Consider the following 14,640-nt stretch of genomic DNA (forward strand, 5'->3'; position numbering starts at 1 on the left):
TTGACCTCTCAGCGGCCTTCGATACCATCGACCATGGTATCCTTCTGCGATGGTTACGAGAGGTGGGGGTGGGAGGTACCGTTCTTCGGTGGTTCTCCTACCTCTCGGACAGGTCGCAGTCGATGTTGGTTGGCGGGCAGAGGTCGGCCCCCAGACCCCTTAAGTATGGGGTGCTGCAGGGTTCGATCCTGTCCCCCCTTCTGTTTAACATCTACATGAAGCCACTGGGTGAGATAATGCACTCAATCCCAACAAGACCGAGTGGCTTGTGTTTTTCCCTCCCACTAATTGGCCTTCTTTTTCCAACTCTCAGGCTGGGGGGTGAAATTATACGCCCCTCAGACAGGGTTCGCAATTTGGGAGTCCTCCTGGATCCACAGCTGACTTTAGAACACCATTTGTCGGCTGTGACTAGGGGGACATTTGTCCAGGTTCGCCTGGTGCACCAATTGCGTCCCTACCTGAACCGGGAGGCTCTCAGAACAGTCACTCACGCCCTTGTGACCTCAAGACTGGACTACTGTAATGTGCTCTACATGGGGCAGCCCTTGAAGAGCATTCGGAGAGTTCAGCTTGTCCAGAATGCAGCCGCTCAAGCGAATGTGGGTGCACCTCGGTTCACCCACCTTACACCTATCCTCCGCAAGCTGCACTGCCTGCCTATTGGTCTCCGGACGCGCTTCAAGGTGCTAGTCGTTACTTATTAAGCTCTACATGGTATCGGACCTGGGTACTTGAGAGACCGCCTCCTGCCAATTACCTCACAAAGACCTATTAGATCCCACAGATTAGGCCTCCTCTGAATTCCATCCGCCGGCCAATGTCGACTGTCGACTACTCGGAGGAGAGCCTTCTCTGTGGCTGCTCCGGCCCTCTGGAATGACCTCCCCGTAGAGATTCGGACCCTCACCACCCTTCAGGCTTTCCGCAAAGCCGTCAAGACCTGGCTGTTCCGGCGGGCCTGGGGCTGATGAGTTCCCAGCCCCACTCGAATTGTTGTGACTGTTGTGAGTTTTTTTTAACTGTTCTTTGTAATTTGTTTCTCGTTTTGTTTGTTCTTGTATTGTTCCCTTCCCCTTGGTTTGTTAGCCACCCTGAGTCCCTCTGGGAATAGGGCAGCATACAAGTTTAATGAACCCTTAAACCCTTCCCCACAGGCAAAGGCTGGAGTGAGCACTGCTACAGTGGGGAAAGTGAGGGGAAGCCATTGGTAGAGTAGCTGTTGCTAGGATTCTACAATGGCTGCTCCATCCTTGTGGCCTGCCTGCTCCCTGCCTTCTCTATCTGCCTGTCCCAGGGTGAGACTGGACTGGATCAGGTGGAGGCTCTAGCTTCTTTCATACTCCTTATCCCAAGGGTGCTTTTTTCAGGAGGCAACTGGACTTTTTTTTAAAAAAGATGTTTCGCTTCTCATCAACAAAGCTTCTTCAGTTCAGCACAGGATAGTGTGGAATGGAATCCTGTCAGAGCTGAAGAAGCTTCTTAGATGAGAAGCGAAATATCTTCAAAGAAAAAAACAAGAAAGTCCAGTTGCCGCTTGAAAAAAGCACCTTTGGGACAACCATGACCTTGGATGACTGAGAATCTCTATAGATTATGTTTCCTTTCCACTGAAATACCCTGAACAATTTGTTCGTGATCTGTGCCAGGCCTTGCCTATCCACAAGAACCCCTGTGCCGAGACTCCGTTTGTTAACTGTAAGTTTAAGCCTACCTGAAGTGGCTGACAGTTGATTGTCATTTTCAATGGTAACAACTGCAACATCTAATGACCATAATTCCAGGCTCAAATATAAGTTGAGGACTACCTGCACTTTTTATATTTTATATTGTTGCATTTTATTCTATCTTTTTAAATCACCCAGGTTCAGATGGATTATGAATTCCATAAATATATAACTAGATCTGAAGCAATCTTTGTCACTATGGAAAGAATTTTCTCTGTAAACAAACCCTATATATATCCTTCAAATAAGAGAGAGTTAACTAGTACAAAATGTTATTTTATTTTGGCTCTTAAAGTTTAATATCTCAAAGACTATTCCACTTTTTGAAGCACTCTGCAAAGACATTCAGTTCCCTTTACAATAAATGTATTTGTTGGAGATTGCTGTTTCTTCCTACTCTTGTCTGTTCTTCTATTTCCCATGGGCTCTTTTCTGATTTGGGTGGCAATTTTCATCTCCCCTAAATTACTTCTGTAGAAACAGTGATATGCACATGTTTGGTTGAAGTTAGTGTATTTTGTGAATTAGCAAGCAAGTAACTGTAACAAAGTCTGTAAAAGAGTTTCTCTTAATTTCAGTGTTTTCTATGCATAGAAAATTCTTGAATCTAGAGCAATTAGTCACTAAAAACTCTGAGTTTATGCTGCTATTTGCAGATATTCTAGTTGCTTTTTGGATTTACCGTTTGAGCTCATCTCTTTTTCCATGTATGTTCTTTCTTTGATGGAAAATTTGTGAATATACAGTATATAAACAGGAACATATGTTCATATTCTGATTTATTTTTAAAATAATAATAAATATATACCATTTGTACTTCTGTATTTCCAAAGGATTTTTTATATCCTCAAACAGTATTTCTGAATAAATTTTTTATCAACCTACTAGCTGATAACCCGGCATTGCCTGGATATTTATTTATCCCAATCCTGTATTAGACAGGAATGGCGTTTTCAAGTGGCAACATAAATAGGCTGTCCTCCCTCCTTCCATTAATGTCACCACAGTTCCTGAAGAGGTAATGGTAAGAGCAACTTCTCCCTGAGCCCTGATTTCGGTGACAGTTAAATTAATTAAAAATGTTTTCCCTGTGCCACCAGAAATGTAATTTCTAATGTTGGATTTTCCCCCTTACAAGAGGGAGCATCCTTGTGAGTATTGTGAAGCCATTACCTTGGCAACTTCACTGTGCTGTACAGTAGAAGCCATTTTAAGCAATGTTGAAATTAAAATTTTGGGGGGCGTGGCTTGTGGGGGTCTCATGTGACTGGATGGGTGTGACCAACTTTTTTTCACTTTAAAGCATTTTTTCCCTGCCAGTTCAAATGAATGGGCAGGAAAAAAAACTTTAAAAAGTGAAAAATGAAAGGTTCCAATGATCATGTGGTTTAACTGTGAGCCGCATGATTGTCAGAAGCTCTTTTTTTTTTTCCTTTTCTTTTTAAAGCATTTTTTCCCTCCCGGTTCACCCGAACCAGCAGGGAAAAAATGCTTTAAAAAGCGGGGGGAAAGTTTTCAACAATCGGGCAGCTCACAACTGAGCCACGTGATCCTTGGAAGCTTTTATTTTATTACCAGTTTGCAGAATTAAGGACAATTGTCCCTATCGGTTTGGCTGAATCAGGACAATCTGGGAGGATTTCACACCTGATTTTAAGACAGAAGCCATTTTAAGACACAACAGGCTGTATCTTAACAGAACACACACACTGAGGGGTGTTAGGGTTGTCTTACCCCTAAAGTATTTTTTTCCAGAAAGTAATTCTCTGTGTACCAAGTTTGGTTGAAATTGCTTGAGGCTTTTCAGAGTTATGCTGGAACACACATACACAAACACACACACACACACAAACACAAACACACACACACAGAGAGAGACTGTTTTTAAAAATATTTTGGAGTGACATGTGGACTTTACTATTTAAAAGAAAAATTATTATTTTTTAAATCTCACAAACCACATCCAGGATTCGAATGCGCTTAATGAAGTTTTCTGAGTTCCAGCCAGTGTTTCTATAGGGTTCCACCACAACTCCGCGAAGCCCTTATCCGCAGAGACATAAGCGTGAAGACTAATTCGCGCCGTTCGAAGCACTAAGGAAAAACGCGACCCTACCGCGATGCATAATCGCGGAGGGCAAATCCGCGCATTCCCAAGCAATCAGTACCCTAAACCTAACCCTAAAACAAACCCTAAAACAAACCCTAAAACAAACCCCTAAACCTAATCCTAACCCTTACCTTAATTGAAATCAGCTTTCTGCTGCAGCGCCGTTTTAAAGCGCCCTTCTGTTGCCGCGCTGTTGCTGCGGCGGTGATGACGCGCGGTGATGACGTCGTGGCTTTAGCGACGCGATTTTATCACCGCTATTTTGACGAGCGCGGTTTTGTCGTGCCACGTTTCTATAGAGGGATTGTTTCATTTGCTTAGTCTGATTAAGGATTAAATATATGATGATGTGCAGACTAAAATATTTAAACATGATGCCACAAAAATTAGAGTTAATCAAAATTGTTATGTTAAGATATTAAAGAAAGTGTTAGAAAGATAAAGAAACAGTTTTTATATGATAAATCTTCCATGAGTAAGTTTCATAGTAAGAATAATAATTAGGTATCTTAGTATAAACATAATAATCCGTAAAAACTTAAAAAAATATTTTAATTTTTCTACATTTTTTCCTTTAGTGATAAGAGTGATTGGCCTAAATTTACCCAGCTGACTTTGTGTCTAAGAAGGGACTGGTATTCACAATCTCCCCATTTCTATTCTTTACTATATCAAACTGGCTGTTTATTAGAACAAGGTTCATCAATTGTTTATGTCCATGGTAGCAAAATCTGTTCAGAAATAAGATTCTATCCCTAGTGGTAAATAAAAAAAAAGAAGACAAAAAGCCCTTGGGTCTCCTAGGCCAACTCCAGCATCATAATCACTACAGCACAGTGGCTTTCATTTCAAGCATAACTGTCTTCAGTTTTGGGGTTTTATATTACTCTTATACCTTTAGGAAAATTAGCAGTTTTTCAGGCAGTCAACTTATGCTAAATGCTATAGTTCAGTGATGGTGGACCTAAGACATGCGTGCCACAGGTGGCACGCGGAACCATTTGTCAGGACAAATGAGGCGCTGGCCAGCTGAGTTCACCCTTTTTTAAAGCCATTTTTCACCCTCCCCAGGCTTTATAGGTACCTGGGGAGGGTGAAAAGAGCCTCCTACCCCCACCCAACCCCTGGAGGCCCTCTGGAGGCTTTATGAGCTTCCCTGAAGCCTCCAGAGCGCAAAAAATCGGCCCTATGGACAAACTGGAAGTTCGGGAACGGACTTCCGGTTTGCTCGGAGGTTCGTTTTGACTGCTCCCAAGGCTTCAGGGAAGCCTTCTGAAGGTCCCTGAAGCCTTTGGAGTGCTCAAAATGACCCTCCGAGCAAACTGGAAGTGACTTCCGGTTTGCTTGGAGGGTCGTTTTGACTGCTCCGGAGGCTTCAGGGAAGCCTCCTGAAGGTCCCTGAAACCTCCAGAGGGCTTCTGGGAGGGGCGGGGAGGCTGCTTTTGTCCTCCCCAGGCTCCTATAAAGCCTCTGGAACCTGGGGAGGGTGCAAAAAGCATGCAAAAAATGGGGGGAGCGCCTGTAGTGTGCGCATGCGCACAGGAGGTGGCGCATTGCATTATGGGTGCAGCACGCCTGCACACGACCCCCCCACTCCCGCCACTTACGGCACGTGAGCCAAAAAAGGTTCGCCATTGCTGCTCTAGTTTATTAGAAATTTTAATGTGGTTTTTTTTGTGGATTCAATGCATGAAGTTAAAATTTTATCTTAATGACTGTCTGATGTAGTGACATATATACTGGTACATAGTATTTTTATTTTATTAACTTCATTTTGACTGTGTTCTGATTTTACAAAAGATCAATATTTTGCTCTCTGTATGCATGTAGTCTATAGCCTAAACTGGAAGCTGTAAATAATCAAAGCATTTTATGGATGGATGGATGGATGGATGGATGGATGGATGGATGGATGGATGGATGGATGGATGGATGTCAAAATAGAAATATATGGTTTTGAGAATTGAAAGTAGTTTAGTTTGTTCATAGCACAGAACCTATCCACAGAGAACAATTTATAGTCTGTGCCATTCTTCACAGCTGAATGGAGAAGTGATGGCTGTTCATTGAAACAGAGCAGCTGCACCCTGTTTAGCTACTCACATTAACATTTTGTTTTTTTAATCAAGACCTGCACAGTTCTCAGTTACAGTTTTCCATGACAGCCATGAGCACTTGCGGGGCAGCTGTTTGGAATATAACAGATTTAGATTTTTTTAAAATAAAGGTTAAATTTACGATAGGTTGAAAAAGGTTATAATCTGATCTCATTATGATACAAGAAATAAAGATTTTAGCAAATCTTTTTCAGATATTCCATCTTTTTCAAAGGATTGACTAAAGTTATAGGTGGATATTTAAACAAACAAATGGCGCAGCTATATTAGCAATCTTAATTGATGGGTATGAATATTGTGAGAATAAATGATATTTTATTTCTTGATATTTAACATAGGTTCACCCAAGTCTTATTAAGTTGTTCTGAAAAATTTCATAAACATTTTCAAAAGTCTGCATGTTTCAGTACCTTATATGTATGGCCATTTATAATGAAATTTAAGATTTTCATTTGTATTCAAATGAAAAACACATCTTGCTTTTTTCAGAATTGGAAGATATTGTAAGCATATATATTGGAATTCAAATGAAGCAAATTTACATTTTGTAAAATCAAAAGCATAGGTAGTATATTTTGTTCATGTAGACATCAAAACTGTTTTAGACTACATCAATTTAGATTTTTATTTCTTTTCCTATGCTACATCACATTATGGATTCCTTTATAGGTTCTCTTGCAATTTCAAGTTGTACTTATTCTGGTTTGGGAAATTATTATCACTTAGTTAACTTTAGATGGTACATGAATAGTTCTGTCATTAGACTCCAAGTCTAAGATAATTTCTTTTTCTGGACAAGTAGATTTATTCTTTTTTAAAAATCAGTTGGATTCAACTAAGATGTTAATTTTATGGGACAAGTTTAAGGCATTTATTAATGGATTCCTTTTTTCTTTTGCTTCAGCAAAAAAAAGGCTTAGAGATTCCAACTTTAAACAGTTGAAACAGATGGTTAAGTATTTATTGTTGTTTTATGCTAGACACCTCACAGATTAATTGTATCAAGCACTGACAGCAGCAAAATTTTAATTGAGGCTGTTATATTCAGAATGATTTGAATATTCTTCTTATTAGACAGCAATATTGGGAGTCAAGAGAGAAAGCTGGCAATCTGGCCAAATCAAGTTATTCCAGGCTTGGCCCCCTCCCACCTCTCAGCCTTGGTAATGTAAGGGACTGCCTCCAGGTCCCTAAACCTGCTATCTTCCCGCCTCTTGCACTTTTGGCTTCATCTTGCCAGGGGGGGGGGGGCACAAAGCTGCTGCAGAACCATAAGGCTTTGCAGCTGCTTGCCATCTTGCAGCTCAGGAACTTCTTGGTTTGCTATAGCTCTGGGACTGCAACAAGTCTCTGAGTTAGCCATGAGCACTTTGGACTCCACAGCTATGGTAGCATAGTACAAAAGCATTAAACCCCAAGAAGTCGCAACAGTGCAATACATATGTCCCAGCTGTCCAAGAAGCTCTAACAGAACAGTGTGAAGCTGTAGGAAGAAACAATCATAAAATTGGGGATAATCAAATGATGCCTTACTTAACAATTGTATTACTTACCAGTGAATTTTTACGTCCATATTTTGATTACAAGTTGTAAGACTTTGGGATAAGATTAACTTTATTTACATAAATATTAATAGAGATATTAATTAATATCCCGTTTGCGGAAGATCAGAGGAGATGTTGGAGTAATCTATCCATTATCCGTGTGAATAACATTTAAAACCACTGTCCGAAGCCATTAAAAGGATCACAATCACCGCTAGATTCTTCTGTTCTTTAATTTAAGTTAGTTTAAATTTTCAGGCGGTCCGTTCTCTCTAAATAATAAAATATTCTTACCAGCTGAAAAAACTTTCTCTTTCTTTAGGTCTGCCTGCAGTTTCACTTAGCCTTGTGGCTAATCCGGAAGTCACTGGCAAAGGAGGTTTTTCCAGGTCCCCAGAGACTTTGCGAACGTCTCTGGGACCACTGGGTCTCCCCCTACCTTTCACTGTCTCTCTGGGACAGCTTGGGTCCAAAAAGGGACCATCCAGATGTTTCGGAATAGAAGGAGATTCAGGGAGATCCTGAAAGTCCGTCTTCTCACTGCTAAGCCCCGCCTTCTTCTTGCTAAAATGCCTTTCTGAGAGTCTGGCAACAGACCTTTCTGTAGAGCAAAGTGACTTCCAACACAACCTGCTCATTGGTGGTCATTTGCAGTTCTTCACCAGTCAGTGGAGAAAACACCACCACAAATGCATGGGTTCTGCAAACGGTGAGGCTGGGCTTCACGCTAGAATTTTTGTCCCCTTTCCCCTTTGTCCCTTTTGTCCCCTTTCATTAGCTGCTCAGTCCAAGATGCCCCTTAAAAAGAAAACTCATGGAAATCTATTAGAGATCAAGGCAGTCGAGTTGGTCCTGGCAGATCAGGTTTTTACTGGATACTTTTCCTTGTTCCAAAGAGCATGGAGGTGGGGGGTGGAGAGCCATCCTAGATCTCAAATGGCTCAAAGTCCATATGACACACAAACGCTTCATAATGCAGTCCCTACAATCCATTCAGGAGGGAGGGAGATGTCCTAACATCCATAGATCTCAAGGAGGCTACCTACATATCCCCATCTGTCTATCCCACCAAAGGTTCTTGAGGTTTTGTTATGCAGAGCACCACTACCAATACAGGCCCCTGCCATGTGGCCTGTCATCAGCCCCCAGGATCTTCACCAAGATACTGGCAGCAATTGCAGAGCACCTCAGATCATGCCCAATGTGCATGCAATGTCACCTGGGCAACATCCTCATCCAGTCGTCCCCCCCCACTTCAAGTGCAGCAGGACCTGTGCATCACGATGCAAACTTTGCAAGCACTTGGATTCTCTGTGAACATAGAAAAGAATCATCTGATCCTCATTACCAGTCTTCTTCACTTGGGGGCGGTAATAGATACAACATTGTGCACAGTCTCGTTCTCCCAGGATCGACGTTTCAGCATATGGGGACTAGTGGCCTCGATCTGGTTACAGCAATCACTACCACGATCCTTCTCTCCCACCTGTTGGGAAAGATGATTTCGTGTATATCAGTTGTACCATGGGCACGATTGCACGCCCTACCATTGCAATGGTTCCTGTTGCCATATCAAAGATCAGGAAGAAGCAACTCCAACTCCAAAGTGTGAATGCCTTCAAGAGTATGTCGGTCACTTCTCTGGTGGACTTTCTCAACCATGGAAAAGGGTTGTGTCTTCAAAGAACCCAGCCGTGTGACGGTGACTTCCGATGCAAGTGTATTCAGCTGGGGTGCTCATCTCCAAACTCAGATAACACAGGGATAGTGGTTGCAGCAGAGTTGAGGAACAACATCAACTGTCTTGAACTCAGGGCAGCACATATGGCCCTGTGTCGATTCCAGGGGAGAATAGCCGGCTGCCATATATGTGCTCCTGCTGACAGACAATGTTGCCATCAAGGCACATGTGAACTGTCAAGGGGACAGCCACTCCAGGGCCATGATGCAGGATGCTAGGCCTTTGGGCGGAGGCCAATGTCCTCTCCATTTAAGTAATAGCAATAGCAGTAGACTTATATACCGCTTCATAGGCCTTTCAGGCCTCTCTAAGCGGTTTACAGAGAGTCAGCATATTGCCCCCAACAATCTGGGTCCTCATTTTACCCACCTCGGAAGGATGGAAGGCTGAGTCAACCCTGAGCCGGTGAGATTTGAACCGCTGACCTGCTGATATAGCAGTAGCCTGCAGTGCTGCATTTAACCACTGCGCCACCTTGGCTCCTAGTGGAATGGCACAGCGGAATGGCACAGCCAATGTCCAGGTGGACTAGTTGAGCAGGACTACCGTGGACCACTTGGAATGATGGTTGCACCCAGATATTTTCCATCATCTATCCAAGAGGTTCAGCCAACCAACAGTGGACCTATTTGCACAACAAGAGAATACTCATCTCCCAAGATTTTTCTCCAGATTCCAGACACCAGGAGCAGAGTAAGTCAGCAGCCTCTACAGACTATAGCCTGGGGGCCTCCTTTACACATTTCCTCCTCTTCCCCTCATCCCAAGGGTGATCAGAAAGGTACTTGTGGAAGGGCAGAGGTTCTCCTACTCACTCCCCACTGGCCCAGATGCCTCTGGTTCGCAGACTTGATCAGCCTACCTACATCGCAACCTTGGAAGATACCCCAGGACAAGATCTCTCTCAGCCAGGGAGTAATGGTCCACCCGGACCCAGGGTGGCTCCAGTTAACCGTGTGGCACTTGAGAAGGACATTCTTAGAAGGGATAGCTTCTCTGGACCAGTTATCCAGACCATCCAAGCCTCGAGACAGGCGTCCACTAATTTACAAAGCTACCTGGGTCGCATTCTGCAGATGGTGCTCCAAGGGTATTATCGATCCTCTTTCGGCGTAGGTACCTGAGATCTTGAATTTTTTACAACAGGGATTGGATAGTGGTCTCTCGCCCAATAGTATCCGGAGACTGGTGGCCGCTTTGTCACAATTCTGACGGCAAGCACCCCCTTTCTCAACATTCAATGATGCACAGTTTCCTAAAGGGAGCAGCAAATCTGAGACCACCAGTGGTACATCGGTACCCCACATGGGACCTTTTTATTGTTTTGCAGGCCCTCATTTCTGTGCCATTCGAACCCCTAAAAAACAAGTCTCAGACTCCTGTCCCTCAAAGTGGTCTTCCTAGTGGCAGTTATCTTAGCCAGGAGGATTTCTGAGCTGGCAGCGCTGTCCTTACATGAGGACCTGTGCATCATTCGTCCAGACAGGGTTATTCTGAGACTAGATCCATCCTTTATTTCTAAAGTGAACTCCTGCTTTCATGGGCCCAGTCATTTTACCGAATTTCTGCTCAGGAGCCAGCCATCCTACCAAAAAATGATGGCATAAATTAGATGTCTGAAGAACAATTTGTAGATACACTAAAAGGATTCCTTTCGTCCAGCACATTGAATCACTCTTTGTTTCCTTCCAGCCCGCATCCATGGGCAAGAAAGTGACTCCATCCACAATTGGTCAATGGTTGAAAGCCTGCATTGCTATGGCTTATGAACACCAAGCCAGGCCAGTAACATGCTGCATAATGGCTCATTCAACTTGTAGCGCAGTCACAACCACTGCTTCGGCTGCGCAGGCGTCGGTCAAGGAAATTTGTAGAGCTGCAACCATCACCCTCGCTGGTCTTACCTGAACTATAGTTCTCTGTGCGCTGCAAGAGAATCCAATCCCACCCGATGGGCCTGGGTCCAGCATCCACGTGCAACCGATCTCCACATTGTTTCAAGTCTTCTGGTCTACGCTTCATTGAGAACTGGAGTCAGTCGAGCGAGGGAGGTGTGACCAAAGTCTTTTCAGCTCAGTCTCTGGATAAATAAACAGAAGTTAAACCCTTGCTTGGATTCTCCTGCAGCGCACAGAGAACTACCATTTGGGGAAGAAAAGTGACTCATTTCATAAATCTGTAGACTAATTCTTTCAATCAACTATGTAAAAAAGAGGTGCATTCTTCCCACTGTAGATTATATTTTTCCACAACTTGCTGCTACTGAAGTATTTCCATTGCCCAATGCTGAGAGTGGGTTTACTAGATCTAATTAACTATGTTTATCGCACTGATAGATTTTTCTTCAAAAGATTGCTTATGAGGATTTCTAATACTACTAACTTGACATGTTTCCTAACAGCATGTGAAAGATATTTCAATATTCATGGATATTTTTGATTATAGCCTTATTGAAGATGAACAAGGTCAGAAACTATGTTCCAGAAAATCATTCATAAAATTGAGGAAAAGCAATTATATCCTATATATCACATATTTTGGACACATACTGCACATACTTTGGAGCTCAGAATCAAAGTAGAAAGACAGTCAGTCATTGTGTTTTTTTTTAAGTATAATGTTCTTGATTTAAATAATATTTAAGCAATGCATACAAGTAGTATTTTGTTTATTTTTGAAAGCCTTTCTATTGTCCATAAAATGCTTATATTACATGCAATGCACAATAAATAATAAAGCAAAGTAGAAACAACTGTATCCTGAACATATACCATCTTTGTAAATTTTCTGTGAAAATATATTCAATTTTAATATTTGCTACCATGTGTAATAACATAATACTTTTCTTAAGCCTGGAATAGAAAGTTGTAGAATTTACTAGACATGATCTCGATAGAAGCTGAGCATATCCCCACTTTTTTTCAAATAATTTTTGTAGAAATATATTGACATTTCGGGTCCTGAGAGGACAAGTTATAGAAGGTATAAAAGGTAATATTTTAGATATTTTTTGGTTTCATCTGGGCTGTATTGAGAGAACTGATACATCTTTTTTTAAAAAAAAGTTGATTTGACTTCCAATTAAGGCAAAAATGTCCAATAAAAGTTAATACTGACTGCATTTATTAGATAGACATAAGCTTTTGTTTTCCTTCAGGATCATTGTGACAGTTCAGAGAACATCCTGTGCACTCTATCCTTTGAAGATGTTAATCTGTTTTGCTTTTATCATGCCAAAAATATTTTTGTACGAATTAAAGTTGAAACATGTACTGGCTCCTGAGCCGAGGAAAAACTGTGACTTTTAAGAAAAAGCAAACAAGTTCTATGTCTCTTCACCCACACTTTTTAGAAATGAATCCAAAGAACTGCACTTCACTATCTGATCCATAATTGTGGCAATAAAATCTTTTTTGGACATACATTAAGATTTTAAATTGAACACTAGAAAACCAGTTTCTTAATAAGATGGTTATTTCATTCACATGGCCTAGTATTCAAGAAATATTTAAATCATGTTATTACACTTACATAAAACACATGTTTTATTTATTTAAAACAGCAGTGGGGGAATTATGGCCCTTATATGGGTTGTAGACTTTAACTTCCATGCTGGCTCAGGCATTCTGGGAGTTGAAGTCCACAAGTCATAAAAGGGTTATAGTTCCCCACCTCTGATTTAAACCATTTGTATAGTTCTTACTGTTTTAAAAATAACAAAGTTTAAATTCAAACAAAACAAGTAATTTAAATCCTTGATTAAAATATATATTAAAATATTAAATAAAAGACTGTTAAAAACAAAATAGTAAAAGATAGTAAAATAGTAATGTGAACTATAAATGATAGCATCATTAATGTTTTGTTTAAATGTCTTAAGAGAATAGGAATGCTTAGTACCAGAAAGAACAATAAATCTGTCAACAGATGTATCTTGCTGGTGAGAGCATTCATAAACAAGGATTTACCACTGAAAAAGCTCCTTTCATTTACCACATTTTAGTATGGGAGAATGCCTGGATCATGCCCTCCAAAAGTATTATTGTATAAGTACAAATATATGGGAAGAAATGTTCTGTTAGATAGTGTGATCCCAAACTAGTTTAAATATGTGGCTGGAAATCAATTGGCAGTCAGTGAAGGTTATAGAATTGGCATGATGTATTTGTATTGTCTCTTCCTAGTGTATGTTTCACTGGGGCATTTTCTACCAACTGAAATGTTCAAATGGTCAAGGGAACATATAACATATATGCAAAATAACATATTGCATAGCTTCAAGAAGAGTTAACCAAAGCATGGATCGTAGTAGGAGGGAATCATTATCCAATCGTAACTATAGTTGGTGTGTCAGCCTTAGCTAATGAAGCTGCTTTGTGCCACAGAGGCCATTTGTGCGTGAAAAATTCACAATGAATAAAGGAGTACCTCAAAGCTGTAAGTATGATCCTTTATGAGGAATACAGTACTATCCACAGTAGGTTGAATTCCACTGATGTGGGCATTTGCCATTCACTGGTAGAACCTTTCCTTGTCTGATTAATCTTCAGTGTTTGGGTTTTTATCTAGTCCATTTACTGCATGGAGGCAATAGCTCAACAATTGCACCCAAGCCAGTGAAAAAGAGAAATAGAACCTCATATCATCAGCCCACAGATGCATTTTATGATATATCTGTGTATAATATTTCTTGTAGGAAGAAATTTAGAAGCTTCCCACTTAATGTGATCAACCATGAGATAAAATCAGGCAAATATATTGTTGGCTGAACACTATTCAGTTAATCAAATATTAAAAACTGATGTCTGAACTCGCAATATTTCTGCAGACTGAATTGCTAAAATTGAACATTGTCACAAGAAATGTGATAGATTTTACCCTCAAAGCATGTAGTAAATATAGATAATCCTCACTTAGTGATTGTTTTAAATTACAGTAGATCTCAAAGAAGCTACTTACAACCTAAATTCAAATTATCTTCCTTCCTTACCTGTGGTCATGTGATCACAGTTTGGGCACTCATGAACTGACCCACATTTATGACCATTTGCAGTGTCACACAATCACAATTTATATTTTTGTGGGAAAACACACCCATTGTGAACAATGATTGCCAGAAAAAAATGTCACAAAATTGGGTTGGTCATGTGTTGACCAATTTAATGACTGGCGTTACTTATGATCAAAATTCAGGGTTTAATTACAATTTTAAGTTGAAGACCACCTGTAAAGGCTAATAAAGTGTTGTTGGGTTTTTTTGAAACGGATAGATTGCTACTTCAATAGGCAATAAGCTGAGAGGAAAAAAAAGAATTTTAAGATGCAGCAGTTCTCCCTTCCTGATTATATGAATGACATTGGGAGCTAGAGATTCTTGAAGCAGGAATATCAATAACATTAA

General features: G+C 40.9%; 1 protein-coding gene across 7 annotated transcripts in view; it reads left to right on the top strand.

Annotated features, from left to right (window-relative positions):
* Nucleotides 1-14,640, top strand: part of UMAD1 (UBAP1-MVB12-associated (UMA) domain containing 1) — a 52,848-nt gene that overhangs the window by 21,763 nt on the left and 16,445 nt on the right. The window lies entirely within an intron of this gene.

The sequence above is a fragment of the Thamnophis sirtalis genome, unplaced genomic scaffold (assembly GCF_051295495.1).
Source record: "Thamnophis sirtalis isolate CommonGarterSnake01/CBP01778 unplaced genomic scaffold, rThaSir2_p1.2 scaffold_4, whole genome shotgun sequence".
Lineage (NCBI taxonomy): Eukaryota > Metazoa > Chordata > Lepidosauria > Squamata > Natricidae > Thamnophis > Thamnophis sirtalis.